The sequence below is a fragment of the Trichosurus vulpecula genome, chromosome 1 (genome assembly GCF_011100635.1).
Source record: "Trichosurus vulpecula isolate mTriVul1 chromosome 1, mTriVul1.pri, whole genome shotgun sequence".
In the NCBI taxonomy this organism is placed as follows: domain Eukaryota; kingdom Metazoa; phylum Chordata; class Mammalia; order Diprotodontia; family Phalangeridae; genus Trichosurus; species Trichosurus vulpecula.
Window position 1 is genome coordinate 181075943 of NC_050573.1, and position 27876 is coordinate 181103818.

Genomic DNA, 27876 nt, shown 5'->3' on the forward strand with positions numbered 1-27876 from the left:
TCTGATTTTTTCTGCCAAGGAGAATGACCCTTGGAATTGAAAGGACAGAACAAAAATGGCTAATGGACCTACCCCTGTGACCCAGGACACCACAGAATATTCTGGGCTCACATTGACCAGGTTTGGTCCTAGAGACTGACCCCTTTGAAGGTCAATTTCCTTCTCTGGCTGGTCTTCCCCACTAGGAATTACTCCATGAAAATCTATATTCTATCTATCTATCTATCTATCTTTTGAGGTGCCTTTTGGGAGAGCTGGTTCAGATGTGAAAGAATTCACTTAGACCTTCTCTTTTAGCCAATGGAAGCTTTTATTTTATGTAAAAAGCATCACAGGCCTCCTTAGCAAGAAAGCTAAATGAGACTCTGATATTTGGGGGAGTTATGCTTATGTAGAGGTTTCAGAATGATAATGTAGTTTTAGAGGTTTTTATGGGGGTTAAAAGATTAGGGACAGGAGGAAGAAGATGGATGACACAAGATAAGGGAGACAGGGGAATTTTATGATCCAGAATGGGGGGAGACAAGGAATTTTATGGTTCAGGATAAGGGGGAAGTTTTATGGTATTTCAAGATAAGGGGGAGAGACTTTAGGACACCTTCAGGTTAGAGAATAAACTAGGGAAAAGCAATTCTTAACTCTTAAAGCACTGTTTGTATCCTCATCATTTCTATCTAAATATATGTACCCATATATGTGTGTGTATTCCCCAAAAGAGTATTTCTTCATCTGCAAAATTAAGGAGATAGGACTAAATGACCTTTGAAGTACCTCTCAGTTCTAAATCTATGATCCTATAATCCTTCTCAGGCTATGTGTGGGTACACACATGCCTGCTTTTGCCAAGTGTTCCTGCTGGACTCTATGCCCTTCAACTACTACCACAGTACCATAGAATTAGAGGATGAGAGCTGGAAGGGAACCTGGAGGTCATCTAGTCCAACCACTTCAATTTTCATATAAAGAACTGATCCTCAGTAAGTGTTAAAGCTGGGGTTTAAACCCAAGTCCTCTGATTTTAAATCCATCAATTTCCACTACACCATTCTTCCTTCTCTGGATCTCCCCTCTCAGGCTACATACAAGCAGATGTGTCACATGCCTCTACAAATAAGTTGAAATCAGTTGCCTCCGAGGGAAAACAAGGGAGAATCTCTTTGCAGTCCTGACCGACTCTGCAGGTCTCTGGAAGCAAAGCACAAGCTGAAAAGCAAAAAGAGGGTCTTCAAAATGCCAAGGCTAGTTTTTCAGCTCACTTTCATAGAGCGTGGATAGGGGTGATTCCTCCAACAAAGTCCGTCCTCATGAATCCCATCCATCCAATTATCTTCAAGGCAGCCCCAGTCAGAGAAGTCATCTGTATCCTCTAAATAAGGCACCAGTGGGCATGCCTACACTCCAAAGGGAGATCCTGAAAGGTCATGCCCTGTTAACTTCATCAAGTTGACTGGGGAACTCATCAGATTGATCAAGGACTCCCCCAATCAGATGCCAATACAAAAAGTTGAAATCCAAGATAAATAGAAACCAGTTTTGGTGGAATAATAAGGTCAGACACCAGATTTTAGGGGTTAAGAAGGGAGTGAAAGAAAAGAAAATGGAGGTACTTATCATACATGGCCTTTTGGAGTTTAGCTACAAAGAGCAGAAGAGTTTTAGGACAAAAGTTAGCAGGGATGGAAGGATCAAGTGAATTTTTTTTTCAGGATGAGGAAGACATAGGCATGTTTGTAGGCAGTAAGGAATGAGCCACAGTAGACAGGGAGAGATTGAAAATAAGGGAGAGAGTGGGGGTAAAAGAGGGGGAAATCTATTGGAGAAGATGGGATAGAATGGGATCTTTTGAATAAGTAGAGAGGTTCACCTTGGTAAGGTGTAAGGTCACTTCATCATGTGAGACAGGAATGAAGGAGGTAATAGTGAGAAATGAGGATATCCATCTATTCCTTCAGGGCACTCAAACTTCTCTAAGGACCTGAAAGAAGAATATCTAAAGATCTTAGCCAGATCCTTATCCTCAGACGGACCAGCTAGGGACCTGGCTTTTCCCCTTCCTCCTCCACTAGCTGGAGGACTAACATAGGGGTGAATCATGCCCCACATAAACATACGTTGGTTCCCTGAGACAAAGCCCCCGGGCCCCTACCTTAGTTGTGGTACTGTTCTTTTCCATTGTTGCCTGGCTTCTGTGTGTTCCAGTTTGCAATCTTTTTGGCAGCACTCTGAAAACAAGGGTGAATTTGCATGTAATAGCTATCTTTCTGCTAGGCAGAACAAGCAGGCCCAATAACCTACATTCTACCCTAAAGTCATGATCCCAAATAAGATTATTTACCCAAAGATCATGGATTTGGAAGGAACTTTAGAGATTTTAGGAAGTCCATTTTCCTCCTTTTATAGAGAAGAAATCTGAGGACTAGTGAAGTTAAATGACTTCTACAAGGTCATACACATAAGTAAGTGGCAAACCCAGAACCTGAAAGTACACCCTGATTCCAGAGTCAGTGTTGTTTTTATTCTTCCATCTGTCAATCAGTCAACAAACATTTATTAAGAACTTTCTACATGCTAGGCACACTGAAAACACGTGAATAGAAAATTCCCTTACTGCAAGCAAGAGAAAGCATGAGGGAGAAACAGGGAGAGTAATTCTTCCTGATATATAACCTTACAGAAAACTTAGCTTACATCAGTTTACATGAACACCAGAAGCAACGAAGCATTTGCTTACTTTTTTATTTGTGCTAACTAAAGCATTTTATTGTTTTAAAGAATCACATAATCGTAGAATTTAAGACAAAGAGGGAAACTTTGAGATCACCTAGTTCAACTGCCTTCTTTAGTCTGATGCCCAGTGAGGTAATATTTCTTGTCTAAAGTCACACAGCTGCCTACTTGGTAGAGCCAGGACTAGACACCAGGTCTCCTTAGATCATAGATTTTAGAGTTCAAAGGGCTTTATGGATCATAGGATCATAGATTTGGAGTCGGAAGGAATCTTGGAAGTCAGCTGGTCATATCTCTTCATGTTATAGAGAGCTGAAGGCTGAATAATTTTCCCAAGATCACACAGATAATAAGTAAAAAAGTTCTATTTGAACCCAGTTTCTCTCACTCCAAATCTAACGCTCTTCCCACTGACCCATGCTTCTCACTTCCAGTCTGCTGTTCATTACCCTAACGCCAAATTTCATCTTAGTCATTTGAAAATTCAATGTTTGTTGACCATCTATCACATAATAGGTTAGGTATAGCTAGTAGATAATTAATATTTAGAATTTAGTCATGATGATACTATACAAACCATGGGGAAGATTTAGAACACTAGTTTACAATCTAAATATGGTGAGAGGGTTGGATTAGAGTCCACCTAATGGAGCACATTTGGGGATAGGGGGTATGGTACCTACACAGGCATAGAAAGGAGTAATATATACTAAGGTCCTTGCTACATACCCTATGGTAGTTTTTCCTCTTAAAAGGCAGTGAAACTGTCCTTGACACTTTATTGTTTCAAGAGATTAAGGTTCAGCTACTCACTTAGCTTCCTGGAGACCTAAGTACAAAAGCCAAAACTGGAGGAGTGACTAGCTCCTCCCAGGAGCTTGACACAGGCTTCTGAAGGGACCATTAGAATAGCCAATGCAAAAGCAGGTAAATTGAGCCCAACTGAATCAACACTGCATCATGGTTGAACACTCCCTGCCATGGCTAAGTAAACATTCTTCTGCCGACAGTTGGATGGTCTGCAAGTTTCTTATTCTAATCATGAACCTGAACCACTGGACCAGACTGAGTTAGGCCTGGCCAGCAAGACAACTATAGTGCTGAGTTTATGGCTCAGAACTCATGTGATGCCTTGCTGCCCCCATCCTTACCCCCCAATTCATGACAAGGGGACTGAGTTAAAAAGGATATGGGGTGGGGAAACCTGTGGCCTCAAGACCACATGTGGCCCTCTAAGTCCTCAAGTTCAGCCCTTTGACTGAATTCAATCCTTTTATTGAGGGGATTTGTTCTGTGAAGTTTGGATTCCGTCAAAGGGCCAAACTTGAGGACCTACAGGACCACATGTGGCCTCAAGGCTACAGGTTCCCCACCCCTGGATTAACCACTGAGGAATACAATCTACTCACTCACTCAGATTTTAAAGGGAGAAGTAACTTCCACAGTCTTGCTATCTTCTTTTTTCTCCCCACTTAATAGTATTTTATTTTTTCCAATTACATGTAAAGATAGTTTTCAATATTCGCTTTTATAAGATTTTGAGATCCAATTTTTTCTCTCTCTCCCTCCCTCCCTTCCCCCCTCCCCAAGACAGTAAGCAATCTGATATAGGCTATACATGTACAATCATATTAAACATGTTTTCACCTTAATCATGTTATGAAAGAAGAATCAGAACAAAAGGAAAAACCATGAGAAAGAAAGAAAAAAAGAGAAAATAGTATGGTTCAATCTGCATTCAGACTCCATAGTTCTTCCTCTGGACGTGAGTCTTTTGGAATTGTCCTTAGATCCTTGTATTGCTTAAAAGAGCTAAGTCTATCGCAGTTGATCATTGCACAATGTTATTGTTATTGTGTCCAATGTTCTCCTGGTTATGCTCACTTCACTTAGCATCAGTTCATCTAAGTCTTTCCAGGTTTTTCTGAAATCTGCCTGCTCGTCGTTTCTTATAGCACAGTAGTATTCCATTACATTCATATACCACAACTTGTTCAGCCACTCCCCAATTGATGGCCATCCCCTCAATTTCCAATTCTTGGCCACCACAAAAAGAGCTGCTGTAAATATTTTTGTATGTGCGGGTCCTTTTCCCTTTATTATGCTTGCTATCTTCTGAATATAGGGGCTTGCTACTACGGCAGCTCTCCCTTGGACTTCCCAGAAAGGGGAGGTGCGGATGGGCTGGGGAAGGGCTAAAAAAGGGATTTCTTCTTCCCTTTCTAACCCTTCCCCACCTTTGACATATGGCAAAGAACACAAGAGTGTGACACTAATTCTCAAAGCCTGAGCTGCCTCTTCTGCTCTGAGTTACTTTTTGCAAGTGACTATCCTGAGAATTCTAGAGTTAGTCTCCCCACCATCACCCCAGTTCCTCAATTGATGCCAGCTGCCTATTAGGTGATACTACCTGCAGCTACTAAGGAAGAGATGATCCTAAAAGGGAAGATGAGCCCAAGCCATGCACTGGCTTGCCAGAAGATATGGACCTTGAGTTAGCGATTTGGACAGTGCAGAGCCAAGGTGAAATGAGTGGTCTCCTATTAGTTTAGTAAGTGTTAAAATGAAACGAGACATTCATAGGTCATTTACTGGCTAACAAACTGATGTTTTCTTAGTCATAACATATAAAAGATGTTCAAGAAGGGCACCACATAGCTTGGGTAGGTATGGCCTGCCTCACCTCTGTATGGAAACTGTCTGATTATATATAGTGGCTCAGGGGGCCTTGGGACATCCTCTAAGACTGCAAGGCCTTACTCCACAACTTTGAGCCTTTTAGGCCCTTAGACAACTAGGAAATCATAATAATGAGGCCAGGGGTCACCAGGAATATGCCTAAAGGGAAGTGCAGCTCCAGTCTTCGCCCCCTAGGCCAGTCATGTGCCAGGGACATTTTTGTCACCTTTCATGGGAAAAGAAAATCTGGCCTAAGTCACATGAGGAGTCAGATGGAAATTGGAAGAATGGGGAACTCTGGTGGGCAGTGATCCAATCACACAAGATACGGGCGAAAGTGCCTTTTCAACAGTCCCACAAAGTGTTTCATGTTAAATACATCAGCCTCCGGGGAGAATCTAATAATACTATGAGACTATAATGGGCAAGCTAGGTGGTGCAGAGCACTAGGCTTGGAATCAGGAAGGTTCAAATCCAGCCTCACACATTTAATAGCTGCATGATCCTGGACAAGTCACTTACCTCTGTTTGCCTCAGTTTCCTTATCTGTAGAATGAGCTAGAGAAGGAAGTGACAAACCACTACAATGTCTTCACCAAGGAAACCCCAAATGGGGTCACACAGAATCAGACACAACTGTCAACAACAACAACATAAGAATACGATAAGCTGATAGAAAATTACAGCTGACTTTTTTATAGCCCTTTAAGGTTTGCGAAGCACTTTGTATATATTTATCTCATTTGATCCTCACTCTGCAAGATAGGCTGGCTTTTATAATTCCCACTTTACAGGTGAGGAAAACTGAGACTGAGAGAGGATAACTGACTTTCCCCTATGTATGCAAGGCAGAATTCTGACTCGGGTCCTTCCTGACTCCTAGTCCGGTACCCTAACAACAGCCACACCTAACTTCCAATTTTAAAGTCTTTGTAAGTGCATGCTTATGAATCTTTTGGGTTTCAAATATTTCTTTGGTGGTGGGGAAATAAATATTTATCCTATCCCAGATCTACTTTGCACACAGAAAAATACCCTCTTAATCCCTTCTGGGGAGGCCTGTGACATTAGCCAAACCTAAACTTTGTCCCCATACTGGGATTGGGGTAGAGACAGAGTGATCCAGAGACAAAGTGTAAGACCCCTCCCTTTAGAGGCCAGACTTTCCCTGAATTGAGCCAGCATGAGGGCATTCGTGGGAGAGGAAACTCCTTTCCCCCTTGGGCCACTCAAGTATTCAAACAGAGGCAAATAGCAGAGTAACTTTTTTTTTTGCTGCCATTTTACCATTTTTCTCTAATTTATGATGTCACGCTTAATAATTAATGATTTATAATGAATAATGCTTTTTATTTGTTTTTCCTAAAAGGTCTACATACAAAGAAAATATATTTAGTAATATGTGTCACTAATCAAATTTGAGCATTTCTAAAGTATCATATCTTGAAATGCTTTATCTATATCTTGAAATACCATAAAAATAGTCAGATTGTTAATAAACCTCATTTCTTCTATACCCCTTAACTTCTGGTGTTTCTTTTTACCATATTACCTATTGTAATAGGAAGGTTCTTTTTTAAAAAAAAAAAGTGAAGCTTACTCTGGACACCTACAGTAATTTGAATTCTTCAAATACTATTCAATACACATCTCTTGTTTTCAAATACTGGTCAGACTAAATACAACCATGAACATAAACACTTAAATACAAATTATCTGGATTTGGGGAATAGGTAATTCATCTAAGGGAGAGAAAGAAGGGAGGAAAGGAGAAGGGGAAGAGAGAGGAGGAAAAGAGAAAGAGATTCTTTAAAAAATTGATGTCCTTTGTTCTTATTTTATATTCATTTCTGAATTTATCCCTCCCCGTCTCCACCATTCAGCCAGCCTTTCCTTGTAACAAAGGAAAATTTGCTTGCGGAGGAAAGGAACAGGGAGAGTCATTCTCCCTGTAATCCATGTAAATCCCTTACATCATTTATGTGAACACTGAGTATTGAGAATTCTAGGATGATCTATAAACCACATTGTTTCTAACCAAAATCATAACCGTTTGGAATATTGAATGGTGTTTCATAAAAGACACAGAGTTACACTATTCTGTACAGGCTGTGTACTTCCACAAAGACAAATGCAGACTAATTTTTTATCCCCATCACGGTAGAGGTCATACAATCTGGATATCACAGTCAAAAACAAAATGCTGTCTTTTGATAAGCCTTTACCCTTGACCTATATTTGATGTTTAACATCTTGCTAGAGATAAAGGCACTGAGCCAATGTTAGATAATGCTGGAAGCACAGAAGGCCAGTCAGTCCCCAAGTATAGTAACACCTTTTATTTGTAGAGTGTTTCCTACATTTCATGTGGCTTTCTCAAATGGGCTTATTCTTTTTGTTAAAATTCTATAGCAGAAAGCTAATTGTTTTAAGTGAGCAAGTGAGGATCACGGATTTATAGCTGGAAGGGATCTTAGAGGTCATTTCACCCAATTCCTTCATTTTTCAGATGAGGAAGCTGAGGCCCAGAGGGGCTAAGTCACTTGTCCAATGTCACACAGGTGGGACTTAGGGCAGGTCCTCAGACTCCAAATCAGCACTATTTCCACCACGCCATCTTCGCCTCTCTGTTTCTGTTTTTGTTAAAGTTCGACCCAAATTTGAAAGGGAGTGGAAGTCCTGTAAACTCTTGAAACTGTACAACTCATAAAGTCTTGAAACTGTAAAAACTTGTAAAGTCTTAACTTAAAATTGTAAATGTACACTTGAATTATCTATGAAGAAAAATCATGATTGTCCAGTGATTCCATCCACATTCCCTTATTAACGTAGCTATATTGTCCTTTTTTTCTTGTTGCTATTAATATATAATACAGCAGCACAATATAGGCTGGACACGATTTAGAATGTACTTGTTCCACTGATTTCCTGTTTATCTAAGTTCAGACTGTCCCAGCATGTAACACCGTACGTACACTCATAACATCTGCTTGCCTGCATCTCCTGGATGACAGCAGCTTGGCTGAACGTGGCTCCTTTAAGGGGTAGGAGGAGACGGTGGGGATGGACTGGTGGTCTGCCAAAGAAACATGTGAGCATGATGAGGATGGCTCAGAACTTGAACATGTAGACAGGATTGATAGAGAATATAAATAGTTCTCCCTTCCCTTGGCAAAAGCAACAAAAAAAAGTGACTTTTCAATAGAAAGAAATGGTCATTTCAGCTGGAACTAGAAGAGTACTATCCATCAAATTGAAAAAGAATTTTTTTTTAAACAGGAAGTTTGGGGCCACATAGAAGCATGTTAATAATTGGCATTCCTGTAGCACATTATTATCCCCACTGAAACTAAAGCCAAGAGAAGTTAAATGACTTACTTATCCATAGTCATATAAATGGCAAAACCAGTACTTAAATGCTGGGTTTTTTGACTCCCAAGTTCAGTGCTCCTTCCACTAAACCAGGAGGTTGTGGAAATGCTCAAAGGCACAGGGGATTCTGCCCTGAGTCAGGAAGAACCGAGTTCTAATCCTGTCTCAAGCACGTACTAGCTATGTGACCCTAAGCAAGTCATTTAACTATGTGCCTCAGCTTCCTCAGCTATAAAACAGGAGTCAGCACGTACCTTCCAGGGTTGTTATGAAGATTAAATGAGATAATATTTATAAAGCATGGTGCCCAGCACATAGTAGGTGCTTAATAAATGAGTGTTCCTTTCCCTTCCTTTATCTCCATCTTTGAGATAAAGCAAAGGACTTAAGAAGTATGGAAATGCAAGACTTACAATATCCAGTAAGATCTCATTAATTCAGACAACCAATTCTGAATCTGTGATACTTGCTGGACTAAACTGAAGTTTACATTCGAATTATATACGAAGACAGGGGTTACAAAGAAAATATTTTTAAGCTTATTAGTAGATTTATATTAACGGCATTTATTTAACCTAAGTCAAACAGAAGAGACCATCTGGAGTAGTACATAGAATGCTGGCCTTGGGGTCATAGAAACTGGGTTCAAATCCCATCTCTGACGCTTTCTAGTTGTTTGAATCTGGAAAAGTTATTTAACCTCTATCTACTAAATCACAGTTGTAACCTACAGTGGTGCATGGAATGCCTGTACCAATTGACTGTTGAAATCACAGATCATTTCAGTAAATTAAATAAGCTTCTTCTAATACCATTAACTGTTGGTGTGCAAACTGTTAACGAATCACAAATGAGGTGAATGCATTTCTTCAGACAAACCAAAGATAACTTTTCCTTAAAGTATGGGAGGTTGGGGGGAGGTCACAAAACCAGCATTTATTAAAAGCCTGCTATAGGCCAGACGTTGTGCTAAGCGCTTTACCAATATGATCTCATTTGATCTTCACAACAACCCTGGGAGTATTACTATTATTATCCTCATTTTACATCTGAGGAAACTGAGACAGCAGAGGTTAAGTGACTTGCCCAACATCATCCGGTTAGTAAGCTCTCTGAGGTGGAATTCGAACTCAGGCCTTCTGACTCCATTTCTAATGTTCTATCCACTGTACTATCTCTACCACTTTGCCATCAATATGGTTACTGATACCTTGGGAACAGTTTTATGTGATCCAGCTCCCTGCCTGCCAGATTACAGCGGGGCCCTGGTTGCCCTAGCAATCACTCTTCTACTGGGAGTTGCCTGGGTACTCTTTGCATCTAGATTCCTGCCTCTCCCAAACCAGAACGTAAATATAATGATTTACACTTTAATTAATATGACACCTGTGGCACGGATTTCAATGCAACACCAATTCATTGTATTTTAACATGGAGCTGAGTCCTCGGACTCTCTACGCAAAGGTTTCATTATATTGTAAACCAAAGTCTCAGGCCACTTACTATTTTTTTTAAAACAGTATTGTAGCACTGGTAGACCTATCACAAGGTAAATGACACCAATTCTGAAAGTACTTTGGTAGGCCCAATTTGCCTGTCAGTTGGAACAGGCAACTTGAATCTCTTGAATTTGAGCAAAGTATTAACCTGCCTCCAAAGGCATGTTTCTCTCTGGACTGTGTATTGCTATATTTCCCATTGGATTTGTAAATGGCATTCAGGTAATATTAACAGTGTTCTGGGATGCCTAGTTCTGTACATCTAAGAACAAAGAGCTAACGTAAATGGGGCTGAGATTATAAATATGCCTGCCCTATAGGCAGCTGCCTAAGGAGTGTGACTTCACAATCACTAGGTGCGTGGGGGAGCTTTTCTTCCTAGCTCAAAATGCCTTGAAATGCAATAATGAGAGATTTATTTCTTTGACTGAGAATTTGACTTCTGTTAAAATATAAATATTGCAGAAAGTTATACCTTACCTTTACCTGTCATTCACACCTTAGTATAAATGAAGTTCTTAGCGCCTAAGAATAAGTTTTAGAAAGGGGAAGAATGAAATATGAGGGTGCTAAGCTCCTGCTGCTGGGAGAGCAAAGAGGAAGGTTTGGGGGCAGTACCAACTAGGTTACTTGTAATTTTGGGTCTTTAAGAATCTTCCATAATTCAAACACCTTTAATGGGAGTGTTATCAACTAACGGAGATTTATTTATATATGTGCGGAAAGCCAAGCCTTTTAGGAATGAATAATAACTATGGCAGAGGTGATCATTACACAGGGACTCGAGAAAATTGCCAAAGATAAAATTTCATCTCTTTCAAATTTTTCCTAAGGCTAACATTTTCTATTACTTTCATGTAAGCAGAAAATCCTTGTCTTTGTCTAATTCACAACCTTTGTCAAAAACACTTCGCTCCGCTCACCAGACAACACAAAGGCTTTTGAATCACTGTATAAGCCAATGAAGACTGTTGCCTGAGAATTCCTTATTGACCAATTTTTATGACAAATTGGTGTTGAAGAGAGACTTCCACATGATGCTTGTGAATAGTTAATTGAAAAAGCTGTGAAATAGCAAGGCATCTAGAATCTAAATTTAGGTTGGTATTAGAAAGGGTGCATGGAAGGAAGGAGCATATAAGACTGTTTAATAGAAATGCTAGTTTATATTGAGTATTCTGTCTATTTCCACTCCCACAAGGGTCATTTTTTTTCCACTAAGACCATAAGCTATTTATGGGCAGGGACAATATGTTACCATAACACATTATATGTCACCATAATCATGATGTTGATAACAGCTGACATTTATATAGTGCTTTAGCAAAGCACTCTACAAATATTATCTTATTTGATTTTGTAAAGTATTAGATCTAGAAAGGTCCTTAGAAATCACCTAATTTAACTACTCCATTGTTCAGATAAGGAAAATGCAATAAAGTGACTTGACCAAAGTCACATAGGTAGTTATTGGCGTATCTGGCATCGGAACCCAAGTCTGGTGCTTTTTCCACCACAACATATATCCACAGAAGAATATTTGGTTGGGAAAAATTAGATGGTTAAAAACCAGGAAATCCATAGACACTGCAAGTGTAGAATAATACTAATATATAGTTAATCCTTCTATATTTCTGGGGAATACAGGGTCAGGGTTACAGTGGCCCCTGTGAAAAATCCATGTAAAGTTTTGGTACCAGAGGAGAAATCTAATTTTTTTCTTTTTCCTTCATGGAGGGTTTACAGTACTTTATTGTAAAATCTGGATTATGTATTTGGTCATAGGCTCTGTGTCTGCTGGCCTTCACGTGTCATCTGCAGCTTCCACAAAACTCTTCCAAAATTTGCATTTAATTTCTGATACTGTCCTGCCATATATCATGATGGGGAAAGTCATGATGTGGAAGGGACTTACAGTGCTTACTATGTGACACGTACTATACTACAAACTCTTGTTACAAATATTAACCTTATTTGATCCTCAAAACAACCCTGGGAGGTAGGGCCTCTTATCATCCCCATTTTACAGATGAGGAAACTGAGGCAAGCAGCATTTAAGTGACTTGCCTAAGGTCACACAACTATTAAACATCTGAGGCTGAATTTGAGCTCAAGTCTTCCTGACTCTGGGCTCAGAGCTCTACCCTCTGAGCCACTACTCTGATATGGCTCTGATATGAGGATCTAAACAAAGCTCCAACATCCAGGCAGAGGGTACAGCATGATGAGAATCTAGCATGCTATACTTGAGGTTGACTCTTCTGTCTCAGGTTTTGAGCAGGTAACTTCCCATCTCAGTTTCCTGATTTATAAAATGGGAATTAGACTAGATGTCCGCTAAGGCCCCTTCCAGTTCTAAATCTAGAATTCTTTGAAAAGACTGCTTTTATCCCTTGAGTTTGGTCTGATTGGAGTCTAGGATATAAGAATCTTCCACCATCTTTTGGGATTGGGGGTAAGGGAACATAAGTCTCCCAGAGAGATAGAGACTCATAGAACCAAAAAGCAGAAAAGTAAACAGCAGATGGGAAAACCTGGATGCTTTTGTTCCAGGACATCACCTAGAGATGGATAGAGTGCTGGGCCTGGAGTCAAGAAGACTCGTCTTCCTGAGTTTGAATCTCAGACACTTACTAGCTATATGATCCTGGGTTAGTCACTTAATGCTGTTTGCCTCAGTTTCTTTATCTGTCAAAAGAGCTGGAGAAGGAAATGACAAACCATTCTAGTATCTTTGCCAAGAAAACCCCAAATTGGGTTTATGAAGAATCAGACACAAATAAAACCACTGATCAAAATTACCTAGTGATAGCCAAAAAGAGAGGATGAGGGGAATATGGAAAAGCCATCCCACTGTCTCATTGTTAGAAACGATGATCTGTTTCTAAGAGTAATAAACATGGATTTCCAAAGGTGGGGGAAGGAATCTAAAGTGGAGGAGTTTGAACTACAGGGGTTAGATGAAGAGTGTCACATGGGAGAGGTAGGGAAGAAACAAGACATACTTAGAGATAAAACAAAACAAAACAAAAAAGATTTTAATATTTCTGAAGAGGAGAGAAGAAAAGGCTCTGAGGAGGAAACAGAAGCTTGTCCTCTGTGTAAGGAATGCTAAAGGAGAGCTGTAGAGACTATCCCGTAAGAGATCATCCAATAAGGGTCAGAAAAAGAAGCTGAGAGTAACTGTGGTTGGTATTGAAGGGGTATTGAAGCAGGTATTGTTTACCTGATAACGGTGGTCTTCCTGAGGCACGCAGCCAAGATGCAACAGAAAATCTGCCAAATCTTATCAAAATGGATGACTGCTACCCACTTCTGGTGATTAATGTGGGTGTAAATGATACTACTTGAGAAAGAAAGAATATTAAAAAAGATTTCAAAGTCTTGGGCAAAAAAACCTAAAGACTGTAGGGACATAGCTTGTATTTTCCTCACTGTTACTAGTTGAAGACAAGGAATACAAAAGAGAAAAATTGGTTTGGGAAGCAAACATCTGGCTAAGAAGATGGTGTCTGAGAATAGGATTTTGGCTTTTGGACCATGGCTTAAAATATAGGGGTGGTCAACTCCTGGCCAGGGATGAAGTATACTTAACAAGGGCTAGTAGGAAAGTGTTTGCTGAATATTTTTATCTAATGAAGAGGACTTTAAATTAAAAAGGATAGTGGGAAGAGTGAGGAAGAAAACTGCTTATATATGTGTATATGTCTGTGTATACATATATGTAAACATATCTAAATACATTATGGGAAAACTTTATTATTTATTATATTACTTTAATCTAGCATCATATTGCTAGATATTGCTTAACCTAGGCTATGCAGGGTTTGTAGGTTATACTAACCCCAAAGACCCTACAGGGGAGCCACAGATTACTGCAGAGAATGTTTGGACCTTTGGCTTTGCCCAAATTTTATTGAATGTTTAGACTTACCTGCTGATATACATTTCATGCAGCCTACATGCTTTATCTGGAAACTGCCCCTTTTGGAAATTGCCTATATGCAGGGCACTCAGCTGACTGTTTCTTTGTACTCTTGTTTGAATTTTATATCCATGTAAAACTTACAGAGATTCAGAAGAAAAAGGCTACGCCTTTTCTGGCTCTCCCGTCTGCTGAATGACAATAAAATTCTTTCTAAAAAGCGTTTTTTAGAATGTGTTTAATAGGAATGTGTGTGTAGAGCACATATCAGATTGCATGCCATCTTGGGGAGGGAAGGGGGTCGAAGGGAGAAAAAACTTAAAACTTATGGAAATCAATGTTGAAAACTGAAAATAAATATTAAACATTTTTTTTTAAAAAAAGCCTTTTTTAGGTTTGGGATTTTGTTCTCAATTGACAACATAAAAACTATGAAGAGTAGTTCCAACGATGAAGAAGAATGGAAGGAGGAGGAGGAGAAATAGGAGTTACCTGAAGAGAATGATGCTGAGACACAGAGAACTCACAAACCAACTGAGATTTTTGAAAGATAAATACAGAAGATAGAATCAAAGGCCAATAATAGAGGATAAATATGAAAGAATCGTAATAATCCTGTTAAAAAGAGAGTCAGGAGTGCTAACACTTAGAGATGAGCTGAGACCAGAGGACCACCACTTCAGGTGGATGGGATAATGATTACTGCTCAACTGTTACTTTGCTTCTGTTTTCTCTTTGCATTTCTTTGTTGTTCAGTCATTTTTCAGTCCTGTCTGACTCTTGGTGACCCCGTTTGGGGTTTTCTTACTTTTCCAGCTTATTTTACAGATGAGAAAACTGAGGCAAATAGAGTTGAGTGACTTGCCCAGGGTCACGTAGCTAGTAAGTGTCTGAGGTCACATTTGAACTCAGGTCTTCCCGACTTCAGGCCTGTGCTCTATCCACTTTCATACTTAGCTGTTCTTTTCCAATAACTAAAGATGTCCAAGAATGGAATAGGTTACTTGGCAGGTATCTTTCTGGTGTGGGTTGTAATAGACAGTTGGTGAAGCTCCTTCCAACTCTCAAAGTCTGATTTTGTAAGATGACCTGTTTTACCCATTATCCCACATATAGTAATAAGTAAGAGCCAGGATTTGATCTTAGGTATCTTGACTATAGGCCTAGTGCCCTTAAACTGTATGGCATTGCTAGGCTCAGCAAATATAGGGGAATCTTTTGGAAGCTAAGTTTGTTAACAACAACGTCACTTTATATATACATGAAAAAGGGATGAGGGGGCAAATAGATACATTATTATTGTTATTCTTTTGTTAAAGTTTATGGATTTTTCCTTTATAAGATTTTAATAAAGAGTTTGGATTATATGGTTTTTGGGTTTTGTTTGTATTTGCTGAGATTATTGAATTTATAACAAGTTATTTTTAACTGAATTTGTTACCTTTGTTTAATGGGCTAAATGTCTTGGGGGAAAAAAAAGAGCTAAGCCAGAACAGGAAGAGGAAGCATTTAGCAACTATCAAATGTCTCAGTCTAAATCCCATGACTTCTTCTTTTTTTTGGATGACTATATTTCAGCTGGGCCTGGCTTATCAATAACAGTACCCAGTTATATATCTCAAAATTTGGCCTATATCCCTGATGCCTGAAATCCCACCATTAGAGCTTCATTTAACTGCTCCAGGTCAAAGACTGGATGGGCTAATGAATTAATCCATTGGTGGTCATCAGCACCAGGCTGGGAATTAGTTTACCACCACAACAGGGATTTTAACAACAGAGAGAAGAGCAGATAAAGGAATTAGCAGAAGGCCTAGCTTGGGTGGGTTGCCCAGAAGTAGTAGGAATATTAGGGTGGGGAGTCAAAATTAACAGCTGGGAAAGAAATTCTGAAAGATGAAGCTTAAATATCTAAAGACCAACTAGTTTACACCTCTGCCTAGGGCTGGCCACGGTCCATGGGGCTTATTCTTCTCTTTAACTTATTATGATTCAGTAGAAACCTCCAGCAGTAGGTACTACCAGTTTTTTTTTTCTGGGGCAGCCACACTGAATAGAACAGGTGTTCCAAAGTGTAAGCAAGCTGGGTATATGAAAATCCAGATTTACAAAATCTGGTTAAATTCCTTTCAATAACAAACAACTCTTTTAGTATGTTTAAAACATAATTATATTCATAAAAAAATGTACATACCACTGAAAAAAAATTTACCCTTACTTCCTGAGAAAGAATACATCTATTGCAAAAAAAAAAAGATGTACCACAGTACACATCTATCTAGATTGCTACTGAGAGAGAGGCCCTGTGTCCAGCATCTGAATCCTTTGTGTATTCACTACGTGTAAGTGTAATAGCAATTAAGATTTGAAGATCTTTCCCACCCATTAATAGGCCATGTGACCTGCTTACGTCACAGGAAGCCTAAGTCACATGTGGTGGGAGGACCTTACTGAGAGGAAAAGGAAGTTGTGTCATAGGAAATGCTGAGAGAGAGCCGTTATGGCTGTTAATGGCCATCATGATAGTTAGACCTGAGGCAAAGACAGCCAACCTGTGATAGCTGAACTGTGAGTTTTGGGAAGACCCCAGCAGGGGGTCAGAGAGGTTTTGGGATGGCAAGACTCCATGTTGTGATATTGTGTTTTAAGTTCCTTGCTGTTATGATAAAGTGGGCTTATTGGTTGTGGGAGCAGATTGCCTGGTTATGGGATATGGTTCTCTGGTGTCTGAATAAATGCTTTACTTCTTCTATCTTCTATATAGAGACTCTTTCATACTTTGTGATACAGAACTAATAGACATATTCACAATTACCGTTGATGTTGTGTTTATTGCCTCGCTGTTACAGTAAGGTATTTTGATAGCTTCTGTGGGGACTATAAAGATAAATAATTATAATTCACATCTTTATGGTGATTTACATACATTATCTCATTTCATTTTTGTAACAGTCTCATAGAGGTAGGCAATGTGAGCATTATCATTATTATTCTCATTTTGCAGAGGAGAAGACTGAGTCTCAGAGGTTAAGTGTCTCGCCCAGGTCACCAAGCCAGCAAGCAGCACAGTGGATAGAATGCTATGTCTGGACTTAAGAAGACTCATCTTCCTGAGTTCAAATCTGGCCTCAGATACCTACTAGTTGTGTGACCATGGGCAAGTCACTTAACCCTGTTTGCCTGAGTTCCTCATCTGTAAAATGAGCTGGAGAAGGAAACAGCAAACCCCTCCAGTATCTCTGACAAGAAAACCCCAAATGGGACCACAAAGAGTCAGACATGACTGAAAATGACTGAACAAAGTATTTAAACCCAAGTCTTTCTTCACTGGTTCAAGTACTCTTTCTGCTATGCCACTCTGCCCTTTCCAGAAGCTTAATAAGGAACCAGGTAGAATGTTAAGAGAAATTTGAGGAGGAAGAGGTCAGTTCAAGCTGGGAGGTCAGGTAAGACTTCATGAAGGAGTGGGAGGCTAAGTTGGATCTTGAAGAAAGGGATAGACTCCAGCTAGAAGTGAGGAGGAGTCCATTCTACACATGGAAAGACAATATGAGAATAGGTATCTATCAAAAGAATCAGAGCCAGCCTCACTGAACCTTGTGGGGTTTTTGTCCTTTGTTCTCAAAGAGGACCATGACATCAGGGATGTGATGACGTAACTTGCAATTGACTAATTTGAGCGAGGGAGGGCTGTGCGAGGTCACCAGCCTCACTTTCTCCTCCAGAGCCATCTGGGTCCAGTGGCCTGATATAGATCAGGAGGACTAGAGATGGCCCAGGATACAATGGGAGACCTTGACCTTTTAAGCTAAAGTCTTTTCAGGTTCTCACTTTGAGTGAGGCCTCTTTAAGCAGGGAGTCAAGGGATGGTGCCTTTAATTAAAAAAAACAAACAAACTGGGAGGGGAAGGCTCTCAGGGTTGCTGGCCAAAGAGAAACAGTTCTTATTTACATTCCCTGAACCTTAGACAGAGCACATAGGTGGTTTGGAGCTATTTGTGGAAGGCCTTCAATGCGAGAATCAGTTTATACCTTATTTAGGAGGTCACTAGGAGTTGTTGAGTAGAGAAGTGACATCATACCAGTAATAAGGAAGATGAATAACAAATGTTTATTTGTATTATTGTTGATGTTCCTGATAGGAGATAGGGTAGACTGGAGGCAGGAAGAACATCTAGGAGGCTAAGAAGATAGTGGGGAGAGAAAAGAAACAACCCACAGGGGTGGCTGCAGTGGGAGTGGAGGAGTATGATGCAAGAGATACTGTGCAGATTAAAACAAACAAGAGGTCTTGGCAGCTGATTGGATGTTTTGAAAGGATGAGAAGGAGCAGTCAAAAATGAGTACAAGTCTGGCATCCCAGAGGCTGATTCTGCCATCAGTAAAAAGAGATAAGTTAAAGGATGTTTTTGTTGAGGGCAGGGGAGGAACAGAAGTGGTAAAAGGGAAACTGACAGGTTTTGGCAAGAGATTGGACTTGGGGGATAAGAGAAAATGAGGAATCTGAGGATGACATCTAAGATCCAAGCCTGGGGGACTGGGAGGATAGTGGGACCCTCAACAGTGATAGGGAAGTATGGAAGGGGCAGGGTTTGAGGGAGAAAGATGAGTTCAGGTTGGGAAATGGGTTTAAGATATCTATGGGACATAGACATTTGGTCTGAGATTGATGAGCATAGTCTCTGGGAACCCACTTGAACTTGATGGGGTACAGTCTCTGGGAACCCCCTTGAACTCTCCTTGAATCTTCCCACTTGATCTGCCCTTCATTATCTAGGCCCAAATCTCTACCTAGCCTAGCCTTTTATTATCCATCTGCTTCCTACCCTTGATCCCATCAAAATCCCATTCTCTTGTTTCCTGGAGTCTTGACCTCTAGTCACCAGTCACCCCAGACCCATCAAGATCCTCCTTAGACTCCTCCTCAAGACCCTCCCTAAACCCCTCTTCTAGTCACCCCAGGTTACTTGACCACCCCTCAATCCCTCCCACAATCTTTCTGTATATAAGATCCATCTTGCCTCCATGAAGGCCCTCAGATTCAACCTAGCTCAGTAGATTGAATTGAGCACCCCTAAAAAACCTATGATTCCCTAACTTCATCATTTTCTTTAATCTCATCAGGATGCCCAAAAGACAGTAGGAGATGTGAAACTGGAGGTCAGCAGGAAAGGTTAGGGCTAGATAAGTAGATTTGAGACTCATCTGCATAGAAATGATCAGTGATAACATGATAATGAGATCACCAAGTAAAATAGTGTGGTTCAGTCCAGCCTGATTCTCAGTGACCTCATTAAGGGCAAAGGTGCTGGAGTAGTTTGCCATTTCTTTCTCCAGTTCTTTTTACAGATGAGGAAACTGAGGCAAACAGGGTTAAGTGACTTGCCCAGGGTCACACAGCTATTAAGAGTCTGAAGTCAAATTTGAACGCAGGAGGATGAGTCATCCCGACTCTAGGCCTGGTGCTCTGCTACGCCACCAAGCTGTCCTAGTAAAATAGTATGGGAGAAAAAAAGGGGCCAGGGAAGAGCCAAGTGGGGCATCCATAGTGGTAGTTATGTCCTAGAGGAAGATCCAGTAAAGGAGAAGGAGGATCAGAAGAGAGTGGTGTCCTGAGAATTAAGAGAGAAGAGATTATCAAGGAAAAGAGAATGACAGCATGCAAGGCTACAGAGAAGTCAAGAAGAATGATCAATGGGAAACGGCCTTTCAATTTGGCAATTAAGAGATCATTAATAACTTTGGAGAGCACAGTTTTGGTTAAATGATGAGTCGGAAGCCAAACTATAGAGTTAAGAGTGAGAGGAGAGGAAGTGGAGGCAGCCATTTGCCATCACAAGGAGTTAGCCACAAAAGGCAGGGATGATATGAGGCTACAGTTATAAGCAATGGATAGATCAAGGGAGAATTCCTTCTCAGGTTCCCTACCATCTTGTTCTCCCTCATCATCTGGACAAGCTCAATATACTTCCTCTGCTGGGTCACCAGAACTGATTCTTCTCCCCATGCTCCACTCCCAATTCAAGATAATCTTGCTCCGCAGATCTTGGGGCAATTTGGACTCTTAAATGCTCTTAAGATATTCTGGTTTGCGTGAGAGGGTTCGTTGGTGTGTATACTTAAACCATGTCCCTACTAGATTTCACACTCCTGAGGTCATGAAATTCACTTTTTAGTTCCTCAGAGTTGACCTTAGTGGACCTGAACCCTTCCTTCTAATTCATGCCTTGTACAGAGTAGGCTCTTACTAAGGATTTGTTGAATCGAATTACTTCCAGGGACTGCATCCATTCATTATTCCTGGTTGCTCCAGTGAGAGCTTGTTAAGAACTGTGTGCCTGACTTCATCATGGCAACTTCAGGTCTTCCTCAGTCAGCCCTGACCCTGAGGCTGTTCTTTCAGGTTTTACAAAGCCCAGCTTATGTATTAAGGCAGGTCCTGATCTCTAGCAAAGGAAACTGTCTGTTCCACCCAAGCGTCCTTGGTGCCCATGTCCTAAGAGAGTGCTCTGTCTTTTGGGTAAACCTAGGGCTCTTTGTGGGGTGGAGGTGGATTGGGTTTCCTTTGTAAGCTGAGAGGGACTGGTTCATCCAAGTCATCTTCTGGGATCCAGCCTTTTCTTCTACCCCAGGGCTGGGGCAGAGGTATTGAGAGCTGTGGCTTTGCCTGGTTTATGATTTCTCTGAAAACACTACAATTCTCTAGAACTCTGAGTGGGTTTTGGTGGTGGTGGTGGTGGTGGTAGAGGTTAGAATGTATAACACAGTTGTCCAAAAGAGGAAATATGGTGAGATTTCTTTGTGATGAAAAGAAAAGAATTTCCACCCAGGAGCCATTCATAATTACATGACATTCCATAATCACTTAAAACACAGATAATGAACAGCATTGAGCTCCGTGCAACAAAAGAATCAAGCAGAACAGGTACAACTTCTTTCCCACTTACATGAAAATCTTGGCTTCTTTACCATCTCAAAAGATAGCTTGTAATGAATTGAGAGTTTCCCATAAACTTTACCAGCTTTAATGGATAGCAGAAACATTTTTATTGTGCTTTGGTAGGCCCACAGCAGCATTTCCGGGTCTCATTTCTTTGTTGTTTTAGAGAAAAGAAATAATCACCTGAGGAATATCCCGAGGTCAGACAGCATAGCATCATGGGATTTAAGAACTTGAAGGAACCAGAGGATATCTAATCCAAACACCTCATTTCACAGATGGAGAAATTGAGACCCAGCTGAAGCCGAATGACTTGTCTAAAATCACACAGGGACCCAGGTCTTCTTAGTGTAAAACTGACAGTTTTTTTTTTCAGTTTTTTTCTTGAGGGGGGAAGGCAGAGCAATTGGGGTTAAGTGACTTGCCCAAGGTCACACAGCTAGTAAGTGTGTCAAGTGTCTGAGGCCATATTTGAACTCAGGTCCTCCTGACTCCAGGGCCAGTACTCTGCTCACTGCACCACCCAGCTGCCCTGTCAGTCTCTCCATTATATCCTGCTACTTGCCCTCCAATATTCTGGAAGTGACAGCAGGGACGAATGTTCGAGGTTTGAGAAGTTGCTTCAAGTTATTTCTGAGAACAGCTTGTTCCCTCTGATTCCAGGCTGTTCTCCAGGGCTAGGAGTTTACTGATAGTCACTCTCAAGCAAATAAGGCACTGTCCAATCTAACCGTACCTAAGTTAGCTGGATCAACCAATGCACTCCATTAGAGTAAGATCTTTTGTTTTCATGGGTTAAGGAATAAAATATTGCAAATGGAAAAAAGCTTCTTGATTGTTCTGTTCTCAGATTGGAAGACAGCCTGTTACAGTTGCAAAAGGAGAAAGAGAAACTATTGTTTCTCAAATCTTCCTCCTCCAGGAGGAAGAGGAATAAAACACGCAGAATAATATATATGTTGAACATTCCTCTATTTCTCCAGAAGCAGATTTGTCTTTGGTAACCTGTTACATGATGGCTTGGCAGGCAATGGTGAGAATTTGTAGTCTTGGCCTCTACAGCCCATTCCTCCCAGCAGGCAGGCTTCTACGTCCAGCCCTGGTTGTAATTTCTCTGAGAGGTTGCCAAGGAGAATGTGTTTAAAGTCATTACTGATTGCTATTTAACCTCTATTCAGCTCTCGCACTGAATCAGGGGCTGCACTGACTGCGTCAATCATAATCCCTCTGCTCACGTTCCCTTGTCCATTCCAACTAACAAGGATGAACAGTGTCATTAATGATGTGCAGTATGGATCAGGGAAGCCGTTAAGGTTCTGTCTTTACACCGAATAGCTGAATGTCTCAGACATACCCAAATTTATGCTGGGGAGTTGGGAGGGAGAGAATATCAAGGGACAGTCAGTGAGAGCACAATTCTCTAGTGAAGTCTAAGGGTATGGATTTCTTTATAGGCTGGAATTTTGCTTTCTGAAATGCATTCTTAAGTGTCCAGCTTGGGGGTGGGAGGGAACTGTTCCTTCTCTAATGATTCACCATGGTAACATATCTAAAACACTAAAAAGGAAAAATCTTAAGCCTAAAATGAAGAAAGAAGAGACAAAATACGATAATTATAATGATAATAATAACTAACATTTTTATAGTGCCTACTATGTGCCAGTTAGGGGCAGCTGAGTGATGCAGTGGATAGAGTGCCAGGCCTGGAGTCAGGAAAACTTGGGTTCAAATCTGGCCTCAGACACTTAGCTATGTAACCCTGGCCAAGTCATTTAATCCTGTTTGCCTCAGTTTCCTCATCTGTAAAATGAGTTGGAGAAGGAAATGGCAAATCACTTTGCCAAGAAAACCCCAAAAAGAGTGGATGAAGAGTTGGACACAACTGAAAAACAAGTAAACAACAATTGCAATTAGTTGATTCTCTGAGTCTGACAGTGCCAGGCAGCTTCTGATCCAGAGAAAAGTCTATTGAACATGCCCTAGCCCACTCTGAATGTAAAAACTGTCAGCATACTTTCTGCACCAGAATACCTAGTCTAAATCCAGCCAACATAGCTTACTAGTGATTTGTGGACATATAGGTTAGCAGGTAGAGCCTTCACAGACCTTAGATTCTCACCAAGTGACTGTTTTTTAAAACGGTACATTCTCCTCTTAATAGATTTGACTCAGATAAGTTCAAAGTTTTCTCCACAATTCATTTTCCTGGGCATAGTGGAGAGAGTGGTGAACTTAAAGTTGGGAAAACCTGAACTCACACTGGGCTTCAGATACTTACTTGCTGGGCAAGTCATTTAACCTCTTCGTAACTCAGGGAACTTCCTAGGACTTAGCTAATAACACTAATAGCTAGCATTTCTATATTGCTTTAAGATTTGTGAAGTGGTTTGCAAGCACACCATTTCATCCTTATAACAACCCCTAAAGATAGCCAGTAAAATGAGGATGTTACTATCCTCATTTTACAGATGAAGAAACTGAGGCAGGGAGATGAAGTGATTTGTCAAGGGACATAAAGATCTGAGGATGGATTCAAACTCAGGCTTTCCTGACCTTAGGTCCAGAATTTTACCTACTCTACCGCTTAGCTGCCTACTAAGTTATAAACTGGTTGGTGGAAGGAATTTCCATAGCTCAAGGTTCCTACTTGATACTGAAATTACAGATTACTCATTCAAATATATAGACATTAGGATACATACATGCTATGCAAATTAAAAATAAGAAAAATCTTTGGGTCATGCAAACCTCTCTGAAAATGTTGTTTGAAGTAAAGTTGTTATGCCTCTAAAAATTCTTTTTTATCTAGAGGATAGTGGTAATTGAGTGGGAGGAGGGTCAGAGGAAAAACTGGTAAGTTCTCATGTTTTTCCATAAATGTAACTTCAATAAGAAGATCTGAGAACAAACTTTCACTTACGTGCTGCTGGGTAGGTAGTAAATGAATTACCAGCATAATCGGTCCATGCAACCAACCTTCAAATGCCAATGTGAAAGACCAGAGGTGTGGCCAGCACAAAACTTACAGCAGAAGCCAAAGAACCTTTTGAAAAGAAAGCTAATATGTACCAAATACACTGAAATTGTCTTTATTATGGTATCAGAACATTCAAGTCAAATCAAGAAGCATTTATGGAGCCTACTCTGAGCCAGGCGTTAATAAAAGTTTCAGGGGCCCTCTTGAAACTGAAGTGAGTACCTGAACCCTCTTAACTATAGACCAAGCCCATCATTTAACAATTTGAGATAAGGGTTGATCCTCAAGAAAGGTAAGGCCTTGGCAAATTCACACCAAGATGGAAGTAAATGGTAGGATAGGGACTGTGTGAGTAAGAGAGAAACTCCCTTTATCAAAGTTTTTCTGCAGTTAATATAGACAGTTGCCTAGAGACCTGAGAAGGTAAGTAACTTGTTTAGAGTCACACAGCCAGGGTGTATCTGTCAACCCAGGCTTACAAAGGTGTGAAATTCAGAAAAATCAAGTACTTGGAAACAAAAGCCAGCTTTATTGAGAGGAGAGACTGACAGGATGGCGGATGGACCCAAGCAATTAGCTGGGATCATGGACCCAAGCAGTTATCTGGTGAAGGGAGTGGGGCACTCATTCCCAAACCAATAAAATTCAGTCAATTTTTATAGGGTTCTTATCAGGTTGTAGCAGGACCAGGCGTTGGGGGGAGGGAGACCAAAGTTTGAACCTCTGGAGTAATGCTGATTCATACTAGCTGGGGAAGGAAAGACTTGGGAAATTGGCAGCTAAGAAACTTTCAAACTCCCTGAGAAGGGGCTTTGGGCCATTACTGTTGAACTTACTCTGACAGGGAGACCAGGGGAAGTTTTCCTGGGGTTCTTCATTTAGTGGGTTCCGGGGGACTCCTGTATTCCTTAAAGTATCATAGATAAGAGTGTCTGATTTAATACTTCAGATGCTTTTTAGAGAATTGGTTTTGATTGGGGATGAGCTTGGGAAGGGAAGGAAGTGGTTTGGAAAAGGAGAGAAGGGAGGAGCAGTATAGGAGAATTTAAGGGCACAGCTCTGGGAAGTGGACAGGCACAGAAAGGAGAGGTTGGGAGTATTGAGCAAAATATTCTCTTTCACAGTTTTGCCCAGGAATGACCACATATGCTGGCATTTCTTCAAAACCAGGTTTCAAAGAAATTACCCTCCTTTAAATAAATTGATCTAATTTGTTGCTTTGTTAGAGTTAAGTGTGGACCAGCATAAAATAAGTACACCTCTCAAGTGCAGGTTGTGAACGGAAAACCCTGGGTGTATTCAGATAATCCTGCTTCTCCCCAGCCCTCCCAAGTTTTGTACTGGTAATCTGCCCCAGTGCCACTTGTGTGGCTGATTGGAAGGCTGATGTCCTCCCTAGTCTTTTGAGTTCCTCTGATTCTCCTTAGCCAACCTGGCCTAGTTATAGATTCCTCTTAACCTTTAATTCTGCCAAGGCAGGATTGAAAATTCCACCCCTCCCCCCACCACAAAAAATTTGTTTAAAAAATCAGAGAATGCTAGAAGAGATCTTAGCTCTTGTCTAAGTCTAATTTCCTCATTTTCTAGCTAAGGAAATAAAACCACAGAAGTATAATAACTGCCCTCGAGATCTTCTGCCCTAGACATGTGCATACATTGAGCCAGCACTCAGCTTAGTGGACATATTAAGAAGACTGGCTAGCGACAGCCCTGTCTAGATGGCCCAGTAGGTAGAATGCTGCAGAGCCTAGAGTCAGGAAGACTGGAGTTCAAATCCGCCCTCAGAAACTTACAAGCTGTATGACTTAACGTCACAGCCTCTGTTTTCGCCACTGTGAAATGGGAATACTATTAGCACCTACTCCATAGGGTTGTCGTAAGGATGGTCCCTGGCAAATAGTAGTAGGTTAATAAATGCTTATTTTCTTCTATCCTAGGAGCATGCTCTGAAGCGAAGAGGTGAGTTCATGAATCCAACATGTGTCCAGGACCTCATTGATGAGTTATCTCCTCTCTAACTGCTCCCCCCCTTTCTCTTATATACCCAAACCCTTTTTATTTTTCCTACCCTTTATCCTGCTTCGGCTGAATGCTGGAACAAAGTACTCAGATGCCTATCCGAAGGCAGCCGCCACCACCAGGTTTGGTGGGATTTTCAGTCCCTTCTAGAGCTGGCTTCCTTATCTTTTCTCTAGGGCAGAACTCCCCATTGCCCTCCCACCCTCACCCCCAGGACCAGGACCATATTGCAGTTCAAGTCTAAAATTGCTGGTTCCGGGATAAGGAAGGCATCCCTCTATCTGGTCCTAAAAATTTCACCTCTGCACTGACTCCTGCTACAGCTTCCTCAGCTCCTACAGGAGGTCTTGGTGTCTATGTCCTTCGATCTATTTATTTCTATCCTGTTTGGTTTGCCTGGGGCATTTTCATTAGCTGATTATTAAAACCGGTTCTAATTTTCAGGGAAGCCTAGCTTCTTCTCCTATTTTCCAACGCTTGCCTCCTGGCTTAGTGTCATCAGTGGCTATGATGCTAGGATCCAACGTTCCCTCCAGGAAAGCAGTAGTATTGCCAGGAGCAAAGATTTGCTTCTATCTTTTCCAAAGCTCACACTTCACTCTGGGTTGCCCACAAAGTTCCAGTTTCCGGTGTGGGGCCCCGCCTCCGTGGCTCAGCATATTTGCTGAATAAACATGAATGACACACCCCTAAATCCAGTGAATGATTAAGCCTGTCTCTACTCAGGTTTCTAGGCTTGCCCACTTTGCCAGGTTCTCTCTGATGACTCATCCCTCAGGTGCCTCCAGGGGAAAGGTTTCCCAGAATCCTAGCTTTATGGTCGGATAATAACAAAGTTACTTTATGTATAAAGAAACAGACAATTCCACCCAAAGCATCCGGAAAACCATCACCTCACAGACTGCCTTGGTCCAAGCAGCTATGAAAACAGCACTCTTCTATTCCAAAATCAATTTATGGTTCTTTTAAAAGGAGCAATCACAGCAGATTCCAGCCATCAACAGTAGCCAGGATACAGTAGCAACCTTTACTCTGGTGGGGCTATTGACACAGCTGAAACCTGAGAATTCCTTGCTTTCACCAGTCTATTTGTGGGCTTGGGGTTTTCTCCATTGATACTTAGATAAAAAAGACAGGCTATTTGGGGCAGGGGAGGGGTGGTTGTTTCGGATTTTTTTTGTTGTTGTTGCTCGATTGCCTTGGTCCAGGGGTGGGGAACCTGTGGCCTTGGGGCGCTCTGGTCCTCAAATTCTGCCCTTTGACTGAATCAAAACTTCACAGAACTAATAAACGGATTTGTTCAGTAAAACTTGGACTCAGTCAAAAGGCCACACCCAAGGACCTAGAAGGGCACATATGGCCTTGGGGCTGCAGGTTCCCCACCCCTGTCGTGGTAAGTACCATTCTCCCTTTTCCATAATGCCTTCTTCCCTTAAGCCCTTGTCCCACCCAGTCTTCAACCCCTTTCCAGGGGGAGATGTGGCTAATTTTAAACTTACCAGTTCAAGCTGGCAAATAGTTGCTATCACAACCACAGCTAAAGGGTGCTGTGGGAAAACAGGAAGCAAAGCTTGAGAGAACGGAAAACAACGGGAAGGTGACTTAACCCTTCCCCTCCACCAGAAACCAATGGCTTTAAAGTAAGACTTGATCATTCTGGTAAAGAATTATGAAGACAGTACTAGCTACTTCCTCTCTTTCTCTGTTTAAAGTCCTATCTCTGATGAGAATTAGAGAG

General features: G+C 41.1%; 1 long non-coding RNA gene across 1 annotated transcript; it reads right to left on the bottom strand.

Moving 5' to 3' along the window:
- Positions 1–310: 310 nt before the first annotated feature.
- Positions 311–27716, bottom strand: LOC118831650. The gene is made up of 4 exons (XR_005009148.1): positions 27638–27716; positions 24063–24185; positions 2147–2222; positions 311–1203 (listed from the first exon to the last, which is right to left on the bottom strand). It is a non-coding gene; the product is annotated as an uncharacterized LOC118831650 (long non-coding RNA).
- Positions 27717–27876: the final 160 nt, after the last annotated feature.